This window comes from Cervus canadensis, chromosome 26 (genome assembly GCF_019320065.1).
Source record: "Cervus canadensis isolate Bull #8, Minnesota chromosome 26, ASM1932006v1, whole genome shotgun sequence".
NCBI classification, from domain to species: Eukaryota; Metazoa; Chordata; class Mammalia; order Artiodactyla; family Cervidae; genus Cervus; species Cervus canadensis.
The window spans coordinates 32,518,751-32,524,750 of record NC_057411.1 but is presented as its reverse complement, the minus strand read 5'-3'; the positions used below and the strand labels follow the sequence as shown (position 1 = coordinate 32,524,750).

Sequence of the window (6,000 nt, the reverse complement as noted above, 5' to 3'; positions counted from 1 at the left end):
CCGGTGTTCCATGAGTCCCACTGCCCCCACTGTGGTTTAAAACCCAAGGGAGCTGGGTTCCAGCATTCTCTAGAGGCGCAGTGAATAGACCCTCACTGACTTCCCTTTCCTGCGCACAGAAACTGCCGTTGTCTTCCTCGGATTTTACCAGTCAAATTCCTCTGGAGGCAGGAGCAAAGGGCACAGGCTACAGGGAGATCTCACAACTCCAGGGCACAGCAAATAATGCGGTGGGGGTTATATATATATTTAGAAAACCATAATGTGAGCCTCAGGGGGAAAAAAAACAAAATAAAACATATAATCAAAAGGCGACGGGGAGAGCATTACCAGCTTGGGTGATCAAGAGAGCTCCCTGCCAGGAGACCTACAGATTCCCAAGGTCCCTGGAAAATCGGTGCAAACCGCTGCCCCCTCCCCGCATCATGTGAACCGGCAAACTACAGGCAAGTTATACGGCTCCAGAGTCCGGGAAAGAGCGCGTGGCCAGTCTGCTCCCGGGTCACATGTCTTCTAGAAGGGTACTCGTGTGATAGCGGAGAACACGTCCAGGGTACGTGTGCCGGTTTGCGCTCTGGGAGCAAAGGCGAGGTGGGAGACAGCTTGCAGTGAAAACAGACCTGGGGATGGGGCTGGGGGGGCTGGTATGGGGCCGGGGGTGGGGAGGAGAGAGGGAGGAGAAGGAAAAGATGAACACCTCCCTGAACTTTCCTCTCCCCTCGTCCCACACACTTGAAATAGAAATAATAATAACATGAATTTTTTTTTTTTTTTTTTTTTGCTTACAACCGCGATGTTATCTCCCTCCTTAAGTTGCCCCACTCTGGAGGGGATGGGTATAAAGTGCACACTGCGGCTGTCGCTGCTGGCGTGTCTCGAGAGTAAAGGTTGGGGCCGGTGCGGGTGCGCGCGCGGGTGACCTCACCTCCAGGGAAGGACTGACCCCCACCCCCTCCTTCTCCTCCTCGCCTCTCCTCCCTCCCTCCCTCCCTCTCTCTCCCTCCCGGCGCGTCTCCACTGCACCGGCCCCCGCGGTGGAGCCAGGCGGCAGCACCCGAGCCACCGCAGCTCCTGCCCGCAGAGCGCTCGCCGGCCACCCGGCTCCCACGTAGCCCGAGTGGCGGCGCCGGCAGCCCCGGGCCCGCGCCCCGCGCCTCGCGCCCGGCCGGGGCTGGCTACACTGACCCGCGCCCGGCTGGGGAGGCAGGGTGGCGAGGGAGCGGACGCCGAGACGCAGGGGCGGCGGCGGCGCCGAGGGGACCAGCTGCGCACCTGGAAAGTTACCCGGCTGTCTGGTGAGGCTGACGGGCGGGGGGCTCGGGCGGCCGGGGGACGCCGCGGGGGCAAGGGTCCGGGTGCGCGCGGGTGCCGGCTGGGCGCGCGGTGCGCCTCGGTTCCACACCCAGCGGCTCCCGCGCCTGGGCTGCTGGCGTGTGGACGTGTGCACGCGGTGCGTTGGCTCCGGGGCGGCAGCCGGCCGGGAGCTCCCGGAGGCAGAGGGAGGCTACTGGATTTCCAGAAGCTCGGCTGGGGAAGGGAGGGGCGCGCTCAGCCCGGGTAGGGAGTCATCGGGTTCTCACGCCTTTAGCCCGGGGCGGCGGACGAGACTGCTGCCCGGGGCTGGGGGCTTGGCGAGGCCATCAGGATGTGCGCTCCCGGCTCCGCTTCTCCAAGCTCCGGGGAGCGGCTGGGAGGCGAGGACTTGGGCGAGGACTTGTAAACTTGTGTGGGTGTCCTGTGTCACTCTCGGCACCTTGAGTCGCTTTCACATTTTTTTTTTCGCTCTGTTTTTCCTGGTGAAGAAACAAGAGCGAACAAAAACGAATCTGTCACTTTGGAGATGAGAGAAAAAGCAGTTTGAGAACTAGGGTACAGATGCATAGCGGTTGGCCCTGGCTGAAAATACAAAGAAACCACGCAGGCAGAATGAACAGGTAGAAAGGATGACGCTCTGTTCATCTCGTCGCCTAAGTTCCCAGGGGCCTCTTTATGAAGGAAGCCAGCGGCAGACACCTACCTGCCTGCGCTCCCCTTCCCCCAACAGTTCCTGAGGAATTGTCTCTTTTCTTTGCAAGTTTCTATTTAACTCTTGGAGAAGGCGATCATCCCACATCACATACAGCGGCTGTGGTCAGTACTAGTGCTTGGGTTTTTACACAGGAGGGTAGGAGATCATATGGTAGAGAATTCTCTTTGTAGAATTAGATAGAGGCTACCTTCCCCATCAGAGCATTGCACAACTAAAATAAAGGACATAAAAGGATGGTACAGAGAGATCTTTCTCTTTTACCTGAAATGCTGCATTTCAGTCCTCTGAAATCCTTACAAGTGAGGGCTAATCCACCTCCCAGTGCAGGCATATGTTGCCTGGATGCTGCCCAAGTCTTTTGATCCCATACTGTCTTGCTTCCTCTAGGCTATTTCCCTATCAATTATGTCCTCATCTCCTCTGTTTTCATTTTCTCTGTATTCACTGGTTCATTATTTCGGGCTTACAGGTACTCTCAAGTTTTCACTTTTCTAAAAATCCACTGCATGAACCATGGTACCATCTTGAAGTCCCTACTCTCAGTGTCAGCTCTTTCCAGGGTTCTTGGTAATTTGGTTTCTATCCCAGGTCTTTTGTGAAAGACTAAATTCAGTATATTTCCTTCTGATCTCATTTGCTGTGATAGGTCTGTGGGTTGTCAACTGCAGCCTGCTAACTTCTTGGAAATCTTATCTTTATGGCTTTATCTTATCTTTCTGGATCTCTTATTGTACAACTGTTCCTTCTCTGTCTTTATTTGCATCTCCTTCTCCTCTTCTCCTATAAATATCATTCACAAGTACCATCTAAATGTACATACATAACAACAGAGGCATTTTCTCCTTTTTCCCTTAGTGATCGCATTTATTAATACTTGTGGGACTTAAGTTCTTACTTCTACCAAGTATTCTTTTGCCTTGGCCTTCCTTCTTTTCTGCCCTCTGCTAGACATTTCCACCTTGATGACCCACAGGCACTTCAACAAACTCAACAAATGTATATATGGACTCATCTCCTTCCCCATGTAGCATGCTTGTTCTCTTGACTGTGGTCAGTGTCGCAGTGCCTAGCCCATAGATGGTGCTCTACTCGTTTTTAATGAATGAATGAGTTCATAGTACTGCCTTCCTCCCAGCCTGCCAAGATCAAAACATTGGAATCTTTTTTTGACTCCCGTCTTGTGTGCACCCACTTAATTACTACATGCTTCCCTGGTGGCCCAGACAGTAAAGAATCTGCTTGCAATATAGGGGACCTGGATTTGATCCCTGGGTTGGGAAGACCCCCTGGAGAAGGGAATGGCTACCCACTCCCGTGTTCTTGCCTGGAGAATCCCATGGACAGAGGAGCCTGGTGGGCTGCAGTCCATGGGTCCCAAAGAGTTGGACACGACTGAGCAACCAAAACTTTATACTACTTTTATTTTAGAGATTCTGTCCCTGCAGTATTATTCCAACCATCTTTTACACTTAATCCCTCCCCATCCTCTTCATAACACAATAGCTTCTTCTTACCGTGTCTCGTTTTCTTCTCATACTCCATATAGACCTCAACATTCTTCCTCTTTTCATTGCCCATCTCTTCGGCACCTTTATCTACTTCTTCAGCTTCAGCCTCTACTTATGATTGCTAAGTATTTTCAGCTCCCCTTTTTGAGCTGCTAGTTCCTCATTTCTTACCATCTACTGAACTTCTTGACCTTAAAGTTTCCACAGGTTCCATAAACTGTCCAAAATCACCTTCACTGCCATATCCCTCAAATCTGCCCCTCATTTTGGTTAATAACATCCTCTCTTACCCAGTTGCTGCAATGGAAACTTCTAAATCTTTCTTCTTCTTCTTGTGCGTGTATATATAGTAAGTTGCTTCAGTTGTGTCTGACTTTTTGCGACCCTATGGATTGTAGCCCACCATGGTCCTCTCTGTCCATGGGATTTTCCAGGCAAGAAATACTGGAGTGGGTTCACCATGCCATCCTCCAAGGGATCTTTCCCATCCAGGGATCGAACCTGTGTCTCTTCTGTCTCCTGCATTGGCAGGCAGGTTCTTTACCACTAGTGCCACCTAGGAAGCCCATTCTTCTTCTTATCATTGCTCAAATTCCATCAGCTACCATCTCTGGATCTACACCTATAAAATTGCATTTCTGTGTATTTACCTACTTAGCTGAGACTGTGGCACCCCGAAAATAGATGAATGGGATGCCACAACATATGGGATATGTCGTATTTATACAATTCACTATAAACATTCCAAGGGGTGTTTACATGGTGAGTGGGCTGGTGGGGGGCACTGCAAGATATAGCCTCAGGAGTAACTGAAACTTTGGCTCAATAAGAAGCTCATATGACTGCCTGACAAGAGAAAATAACCCCCCAATTTAAGATGCCAAGGCCAAAGAAAACAAGCAGTAGATTCAAAACTGAACCCAAGCTTAATAGTCACAAGGTCAGATGCTTTTAATTGTGTAATTGATATGAAATTGAGCTGTTTCTCACAAGGGCAGCTCTTTGTGTTTGCTTCAGGAAGGAGCAGCAGGGTTTATATACTCAGTGATGTTTAATTATTTTCTAAAAGACATTTGGTGAGACAAGTTAAGAGTAACACCAGATGCATCGGTTTCATATCTACTTAAAAAACTATCTGGAGAAGCCTGCATAATTCATGTGACTTCAGGCTAACCTGCCCATTTCATGAAAAAGAACCTTTTCTACTTTTCGTGATTTATTGAAAGGAAGGCAATTGCAGAGTTTTTGCCTTTAGCCATATCTTTGGCCAAATACTCCATGATAGTGTTTTTCTCTTTTGGCTACCATGGAAATGGTCCATTTTTTCTTGAGTTCAAGATATTAGGATAGGGTTGACATTCTTTCTGATGTTTTGTCATCCCCTTTTACTTGGATTGATGCAGTAGCCTATGATTTTGTCTTTTTTCCTCTAAGCTCTTTTCACTCTGTTTCATATTAATTGCCAGAAAATCTGTTTATTTTTCTAAAGAACAAACCTGACCGTATTACTTGAAAAAAGCTAGACCTACACTAAAATCCAGATACCATAAATGGCATGTGAAAATTTTCAGTATTTTATTCTGGTTTCTTACTTTTTCAACTTTACTTCTCATCACTCTCCTTCATCATTCATACATTTCAGCCTGGTCCCTGAATATGCTATCAACTTCCTTACATTCACTCCTAGTACATGTTTTATTTTTTTAATTAATAGAATTTCTTTTTTTAGAGCAGTTTTAGGTTTACAGAAAAATAAGGTAAAAAACATGGAGCGGTTCCATAGTCTTCCCTCCCCTTCCCTATTCTTAACATCTTGAGTCAGTGTGATAAAAAAATTTTTTTTGTAGCTGAGGAGCAAATATGGAAAATTATTAACTGAAGTCCATAGTTTATATTAGAGTTCGCTCTTTTTGTTGTTCAGTTCTGTAGGCTTGGGCAAATATATAATGACATGTATCCACCATAACAATATCATACAGAATAGCTTTAGTGCCCAATAATTCCCCTGAACTCCATCTATTCATTCCTGTCTCCCTCTCTCCAGTCTCCTGGAAACCACTCTTCTTTTTAATGTCTCCAGATTTCTTCTTTTCCTAGAATGTCATCCAAGAGTTAACATCATACAGGTTTTACAGATTGGCTTCTTTCACTTTTGCAATGTACCTTTAAAATTCCTCCACGACTTTTCAGGGCTTGATAGTTATTACTTTTCACCACGGAATAATAGTCCATGGTCTGTATACATCATAGCTTGTTCATCCATCCACTGAAGGACATTTAATTGCTTGCAAGCTTTGGCAGCTATGAGTAAAACCGCTGTAAACATCTGTGTACTGGTTTTGGTGAGGGCTTGTATTTTCATGTTGGTTGGATAAATACCAGGGGGCATGGGTTTCTCATTGTTTTAATTTGAGATTCTCTAATGATATTTGGTATTGAGCATTGTTTCGTATCCTTATATGC

At 47.2% G+C, this 6,000-nt stretch overlaps 1 protein-coding gene across 2 annotated transcripts in view; it reads left to right on the top strand.

The window, feature by feature from the left end:
* The first annotated feature begins 408 nt into the window (after window positions 1–408).
* Window positions 409–6,000, top strand: part of PRKG2 (protein kinase cGMP-dependent 2) — a 113,073-nt gene continuing 107,481 nt past the window's right edge. The window contains exon 1 of one of the 2 annotated variants that reach the window (XM_043448062.1): window positions 409–553. The gene's annotated coding sequence lies outside the window, so the exon portion shown is untranslated. Of the gene's footprint in view, window positions 554–990; window positions 1,296–6,000 lie in introns of those variants that run through there. The other variant, XM_043448060.1, reaches the window with a different exon arrangement.